At 34.3% G+C, this 16,858-nt stretch overlaps 1 long non-coding RNA gene across 1 annotated transcript; it reads left to right on the top strand.

Annotated features, from left to right (window-relative positions):
- The first annotated feature begins 2,551 nt into the window (after positions 1-2,551).
- On the top strand, positions 2,552-5,141 carry LOC136225917 (uncharacterized). The gene is made up of 2 exons (XR_010687384.1): positions 2,552-2,855; positions 4,569-5,141. It is a non-coding gene; the product is annotated as an uncharacterized lncRNA (long non-coding RNA).
- Positions 5,142-16,858: the final 11,717 nt, after the last annotated feature.

Here is a 16,858-nt window from a genome sequence, read left to right as displayed (position 1 = left end):
TAGCTTTATAAGTTGAGTTGGTGTCATCCAGGGGAGATATATGAGTACCGTACTACTAGTCTCTATTATCTTTTGGCTAGATGGCTTACTGACATGTGCCCCTCTAATTGGGCTAAATAATCAGATGGACAAGATGTCTAGTTAACCTCCTAACCTTGCTTAACTTGACATGATTGACCTCCTAAATACTACGTGGCATAGCAAAGTAGTGATTTGAATAAGTTGAAGAGACACTTAAGTAAATTCAAGGGACAATAGATCACTCTAAACAAGTTCAAAAGGTAAATAAAACAATTTTAGTAAGTTCAAGAAGCTAATCAAACATCTCTAAAGTTCAATGGACTAATTGAACAACTTTTTATGGATCCCATTATCTAGGAAAATAAAATTATGAAATTGCAGTATTAAGATTGTAAATACAATCGAAAAAACCATGATTCTAAATATTTATATCAGAATAAAACAATTCTTTGGAATCCTTTCCTAATCATGATGTATTCCAATGACTTTAACATGACTCATGATGCTTCTTACATCCAAGCACCCAGACTCCTAGAGGCACAATCATAAAATTCATTTGGATTTGGATATTGTTAACAATTCTCTTTATACTAACTGTAAAAACCTTAAGAAAAGACAGTCAAATTGGCATAACAAAGAAAGAGATTAATAAACAGGAATGACCAATTGGACTAGCCAAAAGATTTGCCTATTGATTCTTCGTCAACCAAATCAAGTCCGAAGTTGGTACCAGGCTGGGCAAACAACCCCGCAGGGTAGAGCGATGGAAAGCAAACGCCTGAACAAAAGTAGAACTGGCCAAAACTCTAAAACTAAAACTAAATGAAATCCAACTCAAAAATCATTCATCGCACTAGTAACATTATATAAATAATAAAACATATAAAGAATCAATTTTTTCCAGAGAAGCTAACACCTAAAAGATACCTGAACTAATGCAGTGCTGGTGCACGAAGCAGCTCTATAGAGGTAGCAAAGGAGATAAGGCAGAGGAGAAGAAAAGATTCAGTTGAACATTCTTTCTTCCATTACGGTGGCCAAATCTAAAAAGGGGTAGAGGAGAAAAAAAAGTAGCATAGAGAGAAATTGGAAGGGTGGCTGCCTATGGTGTTGAAGGACAGAAGCCGTCTTAGAGGAGGTGGTGGGTCGGACTCTTGCTGATGGTGTGAATCTCTCGATAAGGTGCAGCAATGGAGAACCATCTAGGTCTGACTTCGGGGTAAAGTGAAAAATTGGGGGAAGTCTAAATCTATAACGTTTGAAAATTGGGGGGAAGGAAAGGAGCGGCAAAAGGAATTGTGGAAAGGAGGAAATAATGAGCGGCAAATTTAAGTGAAATTGAGAGAAAAGTATATTTTACTCAATAATAGTAGGCTTGTTTATTTCCACCCATTAAATGTATTGAGAATACACTTTTAATGAGTGTATTTTTAACCCACATTAAATTTTAGTCATTATAAGCTATTTTTTTTGTAGTGATGTCAAGGATGAGCCTTAGAAAGCACGAAATTGAATAGTGACCAAGAATATTCAAAGAAGAAGACAATGCAAAAAGAAATTTAAGGTTCACCGTCATAGTGAGCTTTAACACACAAACACATGTAAAACTCATTTTAGGCCCTTAAACTTTCAATATTTGTCTATAGCGTTTTTCATAGAAAATATGAGACACATGAATAACAAGCACTACAAGAAAAATAGTAATTAGCAACCAATGTTTGAAACCAGATTAAAATCGGTTGCAAAATTGCAACCCATATGGTTGCAAAGCATTGTCATTGGTTGCAAAGGTGAGAATTAGATTTTTGGAATACATTTGAGACAAAAATATGGTTTCAAAGTTCAGTTGGTTGTAAATATTGCAACCAGACCCGTATCAACATATATTTTCTGGTTGCAATTATATTTGACCTAAATTTCAATTTACTAAATGCAATTTTAGAGAATAAAACACTTGTTCATAAACTGAATTCTCATTTCTCCAAGCTAACAGTAAGGGCTGTAAATGAGTTGAGTCGCTATTATAAGCGGTTCGGTGCTTGACTAGATAAAAGTTCGATAAAGTTTGACTCAATTTCTAAACGAGTTTCTTGCAAATATGATTTTGAGGCTCGACTTGAGCATGACGAAGCTCCATTTCAAAGCTTCCGAACAGGTTTGGTTATAGACTAGTGAATAAGGTCATTAACAGGTTTATAAACAAGCTCATTAAAAGCCCATAAGAAACTAATAAAAAAAACTTTGATTTTTGTAGGTTTCTAAATAGAAATTAACTCAATTTTAAGTAATAATAGTATTTATATTTAATACTGTAATTATAATTTGATGCTTTTTAAAAAAATAATTTAATTTGATATACTTGAGTTAAATAATATTATAACAGTTAATATTTGGGTTAATAATATTTCTAAATTACTTAGTATTACCCGTGTACCCAGTACCACTTTAAATAAATAAGTAATATTATTTTAAAAAAAAAATTAAGTAATATTATTTTATAATTTAATATATAAAGGAGGAGAGTAATGTTTTAGGGTTTTAGGGTTTTCCTTATCTCATTTCCGCCTCCATCGGCTGTCTGTCTTCGTTCTTCCTCGGTTTTCCATTTTCGCCTCCACTCTCTTCTTCAGTTCTCCATCTCTCACAGACCTCAATAACCCTCTTCGATCGTCTCAGTTCTCCATCTCTCATCGACCGTCGTAACACTCTTCGCCTAAGTTTTCCGTCTCTCACCGACCGTTGTAACCCTCTTCCCTAGTTCTCCATCTCTCACCGATCGTGAATGGCCTCAGTTCTCCACCGGTCACCTCAACTGAACTCGTAACTGCTATGAGGTGGGTTCTTTTTATCTTTTTTATTTATACACCTACCTTAAATTAGCTTTCAAAAATTCAGTAGAAAAATTGAAGTTCTAAATTTGAACTTTGACTCTGTTTGTGGTTGTCTATCTTTTGTTGTTTAGCTCAAATCTTCATTCATTTTTCATTTTAATTTTATAGAAAAATTGTGCATTATGGTTTTGTAATATAATATTACAGATTACGTTCAGTATTTAGTACATGCATGATTTGATTGTTATCATTTATAAGAGATATCTGTTGAATAGGACAGCAGCACATCCAACATAGAATTGATGTATTTGTTTGTGTTGGAGGAACAATTAAGTGTCCGAGTTCGCCCCTGTTTCCAATTCAACACTTTTATTCTGGTTTGTCTTATAAAGGTAGATTATTGTGTTTTAGGTTGCAAAAAATTGGGGGGTTTTCACCAAGGGTGGCGACTTCTAAGTTGCAATTGGTCAATGGTGGGGATTTTAATTTGTTGGTGAATATATGGAGTCTTTTGGTTAATAGTGGGATTTTTCAAAATGGTCTGTCATGCAGCACATCCTGATGTGAATTTTTTCTCCAGTTCCTTCATTTCCATGTTTGGTCTCATCTACAACTGAAAATGAACAATGTACCCCATAAGGTATTTCAATTGAAAGATTTTAGATTCATTTAGGCTCAATTGTCCATAGAGTTATCTTTTGAATTTCTTCCATTGCTTTGTTGTTGGTTTTAGTGTTCATTGCAAGTAACAAAAATGGCAATTGTAGCTTTATGATGTGGCTTGAAATATCTCTTATACAGGATTTCAATTAAATTGGTTGCTATATGACATTATATATGGTGAATTTTTTTCAACTCAATCATTATAATTCTTCATGCAGGTTCAGTTATAAGCTTTTGTTTCTTTATATATCCATTAGCATTTTGGTCTTTGCTTAAAAAACACTTTATTATCATATATTACAAAATTGTTCTGTGAGTGATTGGTCGTGGTCTTCTTGTATTCGGGCTGAATCATGATTAGTTGGTGAGATCGCATAGCATCCATGGAACTCTTCACATTTCTATTCTAAATCAAGTTTATTTAATTAATGCTAAATTGAGGTTTCCTGTTATTTTAAGATTGTAGTATCACTGACCTGTTGAGTTTAGGAAAGGCTACCTATTATATGTTTGCTTTTTATGTCTGGAGTTAAGCTAAATTCATACCCTTTTCGAGCCATTTTCACAATCTTTTTTCTAAAAACTAGGGGGTCTTAGGTTCAACAACCCCTTTTATACAACTGATGTGAATCGAGGGTAAAAAAAACTTCATTTAGATCATTATTCATTTTTTTGAAGTCTTTATATGTTTTCTTCATTACCTTTCATTTAAATTGGACCTGATATGTTTGATAATTGTCAAATAGATGTGTGGAATCTTTGGCTTATGAAGGCATTTTAAGTGTAAAATGAAAAGTTGGTGTGGAAAAAAGAAGTTGAAGTTGGACCTGATGTGTTTGGTAACTGTCAAACAAATGTATGCCAACACAAGTCATATGTGTATGTTTGTGTATTTTAGGAATTCACAAGTCATGGTGATGCATGCACATAAGCTTCATCAATTTTCATATATATATATACACACACGCACGTTAAGAACATATACAAATGTTTCTGTTTATTAAGTAAAATATCAATGTGTAATTTTAATTTTTTGTTTCATTTTAAATGTAGGCAGAGCATGAGAACAATATTGAATAACAAGTTGAACAACAACAAGAAGAACAAGTTGAACAGCACACACTCAGCTGCTTTTCATTATTATCGGGATCATATGTCGCTTCATATAAATACAAGAGTTGCTCCATCTATCTTATGCTAATAGAAAAACTCATTTTGAGTCTACACAAGAGATACTTGATGGTTTCAAGAGTGGACTCATTTTATAGAGCATCTAGATCGAATATACATCGACAACAGGTTGATGAACGACAACGATGGATAGATCAATCACTTCAAGACTTGCATTTGGGTGTTAATGCTGATGAAAGTACCGAGCTTCGAGGATGATTGACAGATATAGACACAAATTGGTCCTTTAAGGCAAATCCAAACCACTCTCGACTGACTTATGACTTCGAGAGGTAGAATTAGATTCATTTAGGTCTTGGAATATTTGTTTTTGGTGGTTTTTTTTGAAAGAAGGTGGATATCGAATCATAATCCCCATCTTAATTTGATACTTGAGGTGTATTATACTCATTTTGGTTATGTCATGAATGTGTAGACTTGACTAGTTTATTATTACGAGACTGTTATATGTATAACTTTAATCATTACTTATAAATATATTTTGTTTATTTGTGGAAAAAATTGTATATGCTATATATGAATGAAGCTGTTAGAAATCTACATATGAAACTTTCATCGCTAATACGACAACATAATGTTGGTTGATGCAGCAAGCATTCAATCTTCGGTCTGAAATATGGTAAAAACCGTAGCAGAATTTTGCAACCAGATTGTTTACGACCATAACACTAGTTTCTAGCAATGTTGGATTTTGAAACAAAACAATGCTTGCAGAATAATGGTTTGTAAGTTTGCTACCAAATTAACAACCAATTTGTTGGTTGCAAATATTGCTACCATAAAGCTATATTTGGTTTCAAATATTTAGCAACCTGGTAATTACCAACCGATTCATTTTGGTTGCTAAAAATACAAATCTGGTTGCAAAAACATGTTAGCAACCAATTTAGCAACCAGATTTTTGGTTGGTAATTACTGGTTTCCTTGTAGTGAAGGACATGTATGAAACGTCAAAATTTTCAATTAAGAAGAACTCTGTCAACTTGTTAAATGATCATTTTGAGCAGAAACATTAAATTTCAGTTTGGTCCTTTAAAGTATATGAAGTTTTCAAACCAAGGGTCTAACTAAAATATAAATTAGCAATGACAGTACATATTGCTCAAAATGATTATCTATCACTACCCAAATCTGTGTGTATAAACTGAAGTGTGTGTACATGATATTGCAAACAAATGTTGCAAAGTCCTTCACTATTGAAACATGACAATTGTGGCCAATTAAAAAAAATAGACATATTTAAGTAGCAATGTCTTTTCACTGATTAGAAACACAAGGACTAACACGAGTAACATGGACATTTGATGATTTAGTCACTATGACAAATTCACATGAACGTGTTTTCAACGGGAATCGACTTATAAGAAGGATATGATTTCTATTTTTACTGTATGTGTACTTTTTTGTTGTATTGCTCTTTGTAGTCTTTTTATTTCTCTTTGTAGTCTCTTTTCTTCCATTTGTAGATCTTGTACTGGTTGTAGCCTGTGTGGGTGAGAGGTTTTATTCCTCTTAATTTCTATATTATATCTATAATTTTTATTCGAATGGAATGATAATATGGCATTTTTATAAAAAAAATGGACTAATAAATTATTTACCCTTTAACAAAACAATATAACATAAGGATCATAAAAGGGGTGTTTACATAAGAATCAACATAATGACGGATGCTCAAATACGAATTTGTGGCCATTGTATAGTGGAAATAAGAAGTTATTGTTAGAGTGGTAAATATCATAAATGGTCTCCAAATTATAGAAAAATATCATTGAATGTCAAGGAGGAGCTTTAGAAAGAACGAAATTGAATAGTGACCAAGAATATTCATAGAAGAAGGAAATGCGAAAAGAAACTTGAGGTTAACCATCATAGTGAGCTTTAACACACAAACACATATAAAACTCATTTTGGGTCCTTGAACTTTGAATATTTGTCTGGAGCATTTTTCATAGAAAATATGAGACACGTGAATAATAAGGACATGTATGAAACGTCCAAATTTTCAATTAAGAAAGACTCTGTCAATTTGTGAAGTGATCATTTTGAGCAGAAACATTAAATTTCAGTTTGGTCATTTAAAGTATATGAATCTTTCAAACCAAGGGGTAACCAAAATGTAAATTAGCAATGACAGTACAGATTGCTCAAGATGATTATCTGTCACTAACCAAACCTGTGTGTATAAACTGAAGTGAGTGTGCAATATATTGCAAACAAATATTGTAAAATCCTTCACTCTTGAAGCATGACAATTATGACCAATTAAAAAAAATAGACATATTTAAGTAGCAATGTCTTTTTACGGATTAGAAATACAAGGACTAACACGAGTAATATGAACATTTGATGATTTAGTCACTAAGGCAAATTTGCATTTAGGTCACATGAACAACGTGTTTTCAACGGGAATCGACTTACAAGAAGGATATGATTTCTATTTTTACTGTATGTGTACTTTTTTGTTGTATTGCTCTTTATAGTCTTTTTATTGCTCTTTGTAGTCTCTTTTCTTCCTTTTGTGAATCTTGTACTCGTTGTAGCCTGTATTGGTGGAGGGTTTTATTCTTCTTAATTTCGATATTGTATCTGTACTTTTTATTCTAATGAATTCTAAAATGGCATTTTTATCAAAAAAAAAACGGGGGGACTAATAAATTATCTACCCTTTAATAAAACAATATAGTATAAGGATCCTAAAATGAGCAGTGTTTACATAAGAATCAACATAGTGACGGATGCTCAAATACGAATTTGTTGCAATTGTATAGCTGAAATAAGAAGTTATTGTTAGAGTAGTAAATATCATAAATGGTATCCAAATTATAGAAAAATATCATTGAATGTCAAGGATCAGCTTTAGAAAGCACGAAATTGAATAGTGGCCAAGAATATTCATAAAAGAAGATAATGCGAAAAGAAATTTGAGGTTCATCGTCATAGTGAGCTTTAACACACAAAAACATATAAAACTCATTTTGGGTCCTTCAACTTTGAATATTTTGTCTGGAGTGTTTTTCATAGAAAATATGAGACACGTGAATAATTAGAACATGTATGAAACGTCCAAATTTTCAATTAAGAAGGACTCTGTCAACTTGTTAAGTCATCATTTCAAGCAAAAACATTAAATTTCAGTTTGGTCCTTTAAAATATATGAAATTTTCAAACCAAAGGTCTAACAAAAATGTAAATTACCAATGACAGTACATATTGCTCAAGATGATTATCTGTCACTAACCAAATCTGTGTGTATAAACTGAAGTGTTTGTGCATAATATTGCAAACAAATGTTGTAAAGTCATTCACTCTTGAAACATGACAATTGTGGCCAATTCAAAAAATAGACATATTTAAGTAGCAATGTCTTTTCACATATTAGAAACACAATGACTAACACGAGTAACATGAACATTTGATGATTTAGTCACTAAGGCAAATTTGCATTTAGGTCACATGAACAACATGAATCGACTTACAAGAAGGATATGATTTCTATTTTTACTGTATGTGTACTTTTTTGTTGTATTGCTCTTTGTAGTCTTTTTTATTGCTCTTTGTAGTCTCTTATCTTCCTTTTGTGGATCTTGTACTAGCTGTGTAACCTGTATGGGTGGGGGGCTTTATTCCTCTTAATTTCTATGTTGTATCTGTACTTTTTATTCTAATGGAATGATAATATGACATTTTTATATAAAAAAATGGACTAATAAATTATTTACCCTTTAATAAAACAATATAACATAAGGATCATAAAAGCAATAGTGTTTACATAAGAATCGGCATAATGGCGGATTCTCAAATAGGAATTTGTAGCCATTGCATAGTGGAAATAAGAAGTTATTGTTAGAGTGGTAAATATCATAAATGGTCTCCAAATTATAGAAAAATATCATTGAATGTCAAGGATGAGCTTTAGAAAGCACGAAATTGAATAGTGACCAAGAATATTCATAGAAGAAGGAAATGCGAAAAGAAATTTGAGGTTCACCATCATAGTGAGCTTTAACACATAAACACATGTAAAACTCATTTTGGGTCCTTGAATTTTGAATATTTGTCTAGAGCGTTTTTCATAGAAAATAGGAGACACGTAAATAATAAGGACATGTATGCAACGTCAAAATTTTTAATTAAGAAGGACTCTGCCAACTTGTTAAGTGATCATTTTGAGCAGAAACATTAAATTTCAGTTGGTCCTTTAAAGTATATGAAGTTTTCAAACTAAGGGTCTAACCAAAATGTAAATTAGCAATGCCAGTATAGATTGCTCAAGATGATTATCTGTCACTAACCAAATCTGTGTTTATAAACTAAAGGGTGTGTGCATGATATTCCAAACATAGGTTGTAAAGTCCTTCACTCTTGAAGCATGACAATTATGACTAATTTAAAAAAATAAACATATTTAAGTGGCAATGTCTTTTCATTGATTAGAAGCACAAGGAATAACATGAGTAACATGAACATTTGATGATTTAGTTACTAAGGCAAATTTGCATTTAGGTCACATGAACAACGTGTTTTCAACGAGAATCGACTTACAAGAAGGATATGATTTCTATTTTTACTATATGTGTACTTTTTTGTTGTATTGCTCTTTGTAGTCTTTTTATTGCTCTTTGTAGTCTATTTTCTTCCCTTTGTGAATATTGTACTTGATGTAGCTGTATGGGTGCAAGGTATTATTCTTCTTAATTTCGATGTTGTATTTGTACTTTTTATTCTAATTGAATGATAAAATTGCATTTTTATCAAAAAAAAAAAGTGGGGGACTAATAAATTATGTACCCTTTAATAAAAAATATAGCATAAGGATGATAAACTGAGCAGTGTTTACATAAGAATCAACATAATGACGGATGCTCAAATATGAATATGTGGCCATTGCATAGTGGAGATAAGAAGTTATTGTTAGAGTGGTCAATATCATAAATGGTCTCCAAATTATATAAGGATATCATTGAATATCAATGATGAGCTTTAGAAAGCACGGAATTGAATAGTGACTAAGAATATTCATAGAAGAAGAAAATGCGAAAAGAAATTTGAGGTTCACTGTTATAGTGAACTTTAACACACAAACACATGTAAAACTCATTTTGGGTCCTTGAACTTTGAATATTTGTCTAGAGCGTTTTTCATAGAAAATATGAGATATAATTAGGACATGTATGAAACTTCCAAATTTTCAATTAAGAAGGACTTTGTCAACTTGTTAAGTCATCATTTCGAGCAAAAACATTAAATTTCAATTTGGTCCTCTAAAGTATATGAAGTTTTCAAACCAAGGGTCTAACCAAAATGTCAATTACCAATGACAGTATAGATTTCTTAAGATGATTATCTGTCACTAACCAAATCTGTATGTATAAACTGAAGTGTGTGTGCATGATATTGCAAACAAATGTTGTAAAGTTTTTCACTTTTGAAACATGACAATTGTGGCAAATTCAAAAAATAGACATATTTAAGTAGCAATGTCTTTTCACTGATTAGAAACACAATGACTAAAACGAGTAACATGAACATTTGATGATTTAGTCATTAAGGCAAATTTGCATTTACGTAACATGAACAACATGTTTTCAACGAGAATCGACTGACAAGAAGGATATGATTTCTATTTTTACTGTACGTGTACTTTTTGTTGTATTGCTCTTTGTAGTCTTTTTATTGCTCTTTGTAGTCTCTTTTCTTCCCTTTGTGGATCTTGTACTAGTTGTAGTCTGTATGAGTGGGGGGTTTTATTCGTCTTAATTTCTATGTTGTATCTATACTTTTTATTCTAATAGAATGATAATATGGAATTTTTATAAAAAAAAGGGACTAATAAATTATTTACTCTTTAATAAAATAATATAACATAAGAATCATAAAAGGAGCAGTGATTACATAAAAATCAGCATAATGACGGATGCTGAAATACGAATTTGTTGCCATTTTATAGTGGAAATAAGAAGTTATTGTTAGAGTGGTAAATATCATAAATAGTCTCCAAATTATAGAAAAATACCATTGAATGTCAAGAATGAGCTTTAGAAAGCACGAAATTGAATAGTGACCAAGAATATTTATAGAAGAAGGAAATGCGAAAAGAAATTTGAGGTTCACCGTCATAGTGTGCTTTAACACACAAATACATGTAAAACTCATTTTGGGTCCTTGAACTTTGAATATTTGTCTGGAGCGTTTTTCATAGAAAATATGAGACACGTGAATAATTAGGACATGTACGAAACGTCAAAATTTTCAATTAAGAAGGACTCTGTCAACTTGTTAAGTCATCAGTTCGAGCAAAAATATTAAATTTTAGTTTGATCCTTTAAAGTATATGAAGTATTAAATTTTAGTTTGGTCCTTTAAAGTATATTAAGTTTTCAAACTAAGGGTCTAACCAAAATGTCAATTACCAATGACAGTACAGATTGCTTAAAATGATTATCTGTCACTAACCAAATCTGTGTGTATAAACTGAAGTGTGTGTGCATAATATTGCAAACAAATGTTGTAAAGTCATTCACTCTTTAAACATGACAATTCTGGCAAATTCAAAAAATAGACATATTTAAGTAGCAATGTCTTTTTACTGATTAGAAACACAAGGACTAGCACGAGTAACATTAACATTTGATGATTTAGTCACTAAGGCAAATTTGTATTTAGGTAACATGAACAACGTGTTTTCAACGGGAATCGACTTACAAGAAGGATATGATTTCTATTTTTACTGTATGTGTACTTTTTTTGTTGTATTGCTCTTTATAGTCTTTTTATTGCTCTTTATAGTCTATTTTCTTCCCTTTGTGGATCTTGTACTAGCTGTAGCTTGTATGGGTGGGGGGTTTTATTCCTCTTAATTTCAGTGTTTTATCTGTACTTTTTATTCTAATTGAAAGATAATATGTCATTTTTATAAAAAAAAATGGACTAATAAATTATTTACAATTTAATAAAACAACATAATATAAGGATCTAAAACCATCAGTGTTCAAATATGAATCAGCATAATGACGGATGCTCAAATACGAATTTGTGGTCATTGCATAATGTAAATAAGAAGTTATTGTTAGAGTAGTAAATATCATAAATGGTCTCCAAATTATAGAAAAATATGATTGAATGTCAAGGATGAGCTTTAGAAAGAACGAGATTGAATAGTGACCAAGAAGATTCATAGAAGAAGGAAATGCGAAAAGAAATTTGAGGTTCACCGTCATAGTGAGCTTTAACATACAAACACATGTAAAACTCATTTTGGGTCCTTGAACTTTGAATATTTGTCTAGAGGATTTTGCATAGAAAACATGAGACACTTGAATAATAAGGACATGCATGAAACGTTAAAATTTTCAATTAAGAAGGACTCTGTCAACTTGTTAAGTGATCATTTTGAGTAGAAACATTAAATTTCAGTTTGGTCCTTTAAAGTATATGAAGTTTTCAAACCAAGGGTCTAACCAAAATGTAAATTACCAATGACAGTACAGATTGCTCAAGATGATTATCTGTCACTAACTAATTCTGTGTGTATAAACCGAAGTGTGTGTGCACGATATTGCAAACAAATGTTGTAAACTCCTTCACTCTTGAAGCATGACAATTGTGGCTGATTCAAAAAAATCGACAAATCTAAGTAGCAATGACTTTTTACTGATTAGAAACACAATTGTTGGTCCCTTATAACGTAACAAGTTAGTTCCAAGGGGGGGGAACTATTTAAAATTTTAGTACGTTAAGGCTGACTTCTTTTTCTTTGAAAAAGAGTTACACAGCGCGCTGAGTAAATTAAGACACTAGCTTAGTCAACTGGTGACTAAGTCAGCTTCTTTCTTTGAGTCAGGAGATAGCACTTGAGTCTATTCCTGAACTCAGATACTCAATACACACAACTCAGCGTGACCTCTTTACTTGGTCAGTTTTGTTTAAGCAAGCAATATATATATTAAGGAGTTTAAGGTTAGAAAGATGTTACTCAGCAGATTTATCCAGGTTCGGCCTCTAAGCCTACGTCCTGTCTCCGAAACACGTTCCGAGCTTTCGAATTCTCTACTGAGCTCTTTAACGGTAGAGCATCAAACCTTTTACAACTTAGAAGCTGAGTATAACAAGAGTACCTTCCTCTATACCTCTACTCACTCCTAATCTCTCGCTGAGTACTATAACCGAGTACTCAGCCTCTCCTTTCTAATCTCTAGAAATGATAAAGATTTGTCCTAAACAACAATTGCTAAGACACCATAGATGATTGAATAATCACTCTAGACTTTTACACGAAAGATATATAATTTGATGTAAGTATTTGCTTTGCTTTTTCTCACAGAACTTTGAGTAGAATTTTGGTCAGCGTAATGGCTTGATGAAAGTTCTGTGTAAAATGAAGCAACTGAAAGGCCCTATTTATAGAGACGTCTGAGGCATCAGTCATTTCGAATTTCGAAATAACCGTTGGAGGGAAACGGCTTCCTGTCATTTTCACTCAGTCCTGCTAGTGCTCTTGGCCAATCAGATTCAAGTATCTTCTGTCTTCGGTCAGTGCTGAGCAGCTTTTAGTCAGTCCGGCAGAATGTCTCTCCAATTATGGTAAGGTCAACTAGACAGCTTTCTGTGTCTTCTGAACTTTACCCAAAGTAGAAATACTTTGTCTGGAAGTTGTTCTTGCTCAGCTGCTGTCTTGTACTCTTTGTCGATACAACTCAGCAGCTTCGTTCCGAAGTTGTTCAACGAAGGTCTTCTCGATCCTTCTCTTGCTGAGCTACATTTTGTACACAACGGTAGCGTTTTGCACACGCGGGCCGAGTGGTCTTGATCTGTTTGACTTGGGCTTTGACTTCCGTATTGGGCTTTAAGCCTTTTAGTCTTTATGTCTTATAAACAATTTAACTCAACATTGAACAAACACATTAGTATAATAAATTAAAGCATTTAAACTTAGTGTGTTTAGAATATATTTAATTTTACTTAAATAATTTTGTCAAATCAAAATCATGTGGAAAGGTGTTTCAACAAACTCCCCCATTTTGATGTTGGCAAAACTATTCAGCGAGGAACTCAGTGTTGAGCTCCCCCATGATAGTTGACCTAATATTACTTAGCAGACTCCCCCGTAAGGGTTGAGCTACTGACTAAACATTTTAAGGTTTAATCGAGTAAGTCTAAGGTCTGTTTTCAGATATAGGTCAGCTCATGGAATATATTCTATTTTACTCAGTGTTAAGCGAAAGATTTAACATTCAGAGAGCGCTGAGTATGTTATTGTTCAATGGGTCTTATGAGACAGTGTTTAATAAACATACAAGATAATGTCAAACATTTTATCAGCATAGCGTACAATCAACAAGTATTATAAACAGGAAGCACAATTGATGTATTTGAAGATACATAATAACATAATACTCAGCATCATATGAAATAACTTCAAGTTTGGATAAAAGATGCAAGTATTGTATTGAAATAAAGTAGTCAGCATATACAGCAAAAAGATAAGCAAAAAGTACAAAGTAAAGAACAAGACTGAGTTAGCCTATATCTATTTCTTCTTCTTTTGCTTAGACTGACTACTTCTAGCAGGCTCCAGTTGAGTTCTAGCTTGTTCTTTCTCCCCCGTTTTGTCAGCATCGGGAGGAGGAGGAATTCTAAAGGAGTCGGTTAAGACCGCATTGGTCAGTGTGCCGGACAACTCCTTAAGCTTGTCAGCGCTTTCATTGATGCCGTCGAAGACAACAACGCCTTCATCCAAGACCTCTTGAGGTATACCGAGTTCAGCTGCGATGAGCATGCTCAGTATGTAGGCTTGAGACTTACCCACCCAAGTAATTGTATCTGACAGTGCAGCAAAAACTTGATGAAATATCTTTAGCAAGGTTGAGTCATAATATTGACGCTGGATATTGTAGTGACGCATATGGGTGAAGGTCTTTTGGGTAGTGACCAGTATCTCATTCTGCTTTATCTGGTCAGTGTCCATCTCTTGCTTATTCAAGTTCAGCAAACGAACGGCTTCACTAATTTGCTCCACCGAGCATTGAGAGTAAGAAGCCAGCTAATCATTGGTCTTGTTTTGCTCAGTGTGAAGCTGGGCAAATAGCATCTTAACTTCAGCAGAAGTGGCATATTGAGTGTTCGAAGTGGACAAGGTCTGGAATTGCTCTTGAAGAGTGTTGAGATGTTGAGCCATTGTCAGTTGGATCTCAGCCAGCTTCGTTATTGAGTCCTGCTTGGGCTGTTGTGTTTGAATGGAGATCATAACACTTAGCAAATCCTTCAGTCCTTTAACTTCATTTAAAATCTGAGTGACTTGGGACAGCTGAGTTGACTCATTGTTGGTAGACCCAGCAGTAGGTTCAGCATTTTGATGAAGATCCTTGATTAACGACTGCACCGAGTTGATGAGTTGACTACCAGACTCGGTGGCATGCAGATAGCTGAGTGATCCTTCATCAGTTTGCCGAGTTTCCTCAGTGTGACCAGTTGATGGAGGAGTAGGATTTTTCTCAGGGACGACATGGTCAGTGACTGGAAGGGGGTTGTCAATCTGCATTTGTTTCTCTTGTAGAGATGATGGATCGGCAGGAATGATTGTTGTTGCAGAAGTAGGCTGAATGGGTTCAGTGCTGACAGGGGCAGGAATTTCCTTAGTCAGCACAGTGCTTGGAGCATCAGCATTAGCGAGAACTTGCTCAGTTTGGCTTGAAGGGTTGGTAGAAGCATTCAAGTCGGCTTGTTCCTGTTGTGAAGAAACAGAGGCTTGCTTTTCAAGAGAAACTGGTCGAGAAGAAGAAGTTTGTTTACTGAAAAAACTTTAGCTTGAGTGTAGAAGGGTCTTTGGTCGGCTTCTGGACAGGAAGGTCAATGACAGTTGTCTGACTTGCCTTTACTAGTCTTCTTCTTCGAGGAGGAGGAGGAATGTCAGCTGGGATAGACTCTACTAAGTGAGGAGGAGAAGTCTCTTCTTGATCAACATTGAGCTGGTCAGTTTGTTCTTGTTCTTCTTCTGCAGCCAACTCAGTATTAGTTGGGTCAGCAGCTTCCTCTTCACTGGCTGTCTCCTCAGTGTCATCCTGACCACTGTCTTCTCCTTCTTCTGCTTTTTCATCATCCTGATCTTCGTTATCTAATTCTTCTTCTACCTGAGTGATGAAGTGATCATCCAGTTGCACATCGTCTTCTTGATGCTCAGCTTTAGTTCCCTGACATTGTGTGAAGTGAGAGTCACCAGGAACAATGATGTCAGTGGGGATAGCATCAATAGGGGTCAGCTCTGAAGACTTCTTCTTCTTTAGAGGTTGCTCATCAGCATCCATTCTTTCTTCTGTATCAGGCTCATCTTGCCTGCTTCTCTTCTCAGCTGACTTAGGTCTCTCCTGACCTTTTTGAGCAACTGACTTCAGCTTCTTGGCCGGAGACTCATCATCTTTTGAAGGAGTCCCAACAGCTTTCCTTTTGCGGCCAGCTGGAGCCTTTGTTCTTATGTCCTTCTTTAGGATAGTCTCCTCAACAGGCTGATCACCACCTTTAGCTTTCTTAATCGGTTGGTTAAACTTCAAGGCATGTAGCACAGCAGCTGTGATCTCAGAGCCTTGGGCCTCAGTTTCCTCGGATAGGTCAATCTGATGGTCTATGAGGATTCTGGTAATGAGTGAGCCCAGCCTTAAAGTTCCAGTGCTCCTTTGGAAGCCAACAATCAAGAAAACTGGCATATTGATGGGCTTGTAGGTCAGCATATGCCATATGAAGCACTGCTCGAAGTTTGTCACTGAGCTGGTGCAATTAATCTTAGGGTAGATGTAATTGGTCAGCAGGTAGTGTGCCATCTTTTGGTGCTGGCCCATTGAGGAACTGGAGATTTCTCCAGAATGGCCAGCGGGCTTGCAAAAGGTTGCAGAGTACCCAGTTCCTTCATGATCACCAGTTCTCCTCAGTTTTGTTCCTTCATTCTTCAGTTTCAGTAAGTTGGCAAGGTAGGTAGGGTTGACAAAAATTGTTTTCTCTTTTACCACAGTTACTAGGTAGTCCTGGTTATCGTCAGCAACCCGTAGATTATGGTAGAATTCCCTTACTAAGTCAGGGTAAGTTGGATCTCTGATAGAGAACAGCTCCGTCCATCCATTCTTCGATATCCATTCACAGAATGGTTGCTCGATTTCTACGAA

This window comes from Euphorbia lathyris, chromosome 1 (genome assembly GCF_963576675.1).
Source record: "Euphorbia lathyris chromosome 1, ddEupLath1.1, whole genome shotgun sequence".
Lineage (NCBI taxonomy): Eukaryota > Viridiplantae > Streptophyta > Magnoliopsida > Malpighiales > Euphorbiaceae > Euphorbia > Euphorbia lathyris.
Note: the sequence above shows the minus strand (reverse complement) of the source record. Positions and strands in the feature narration are given on the sequence as shown.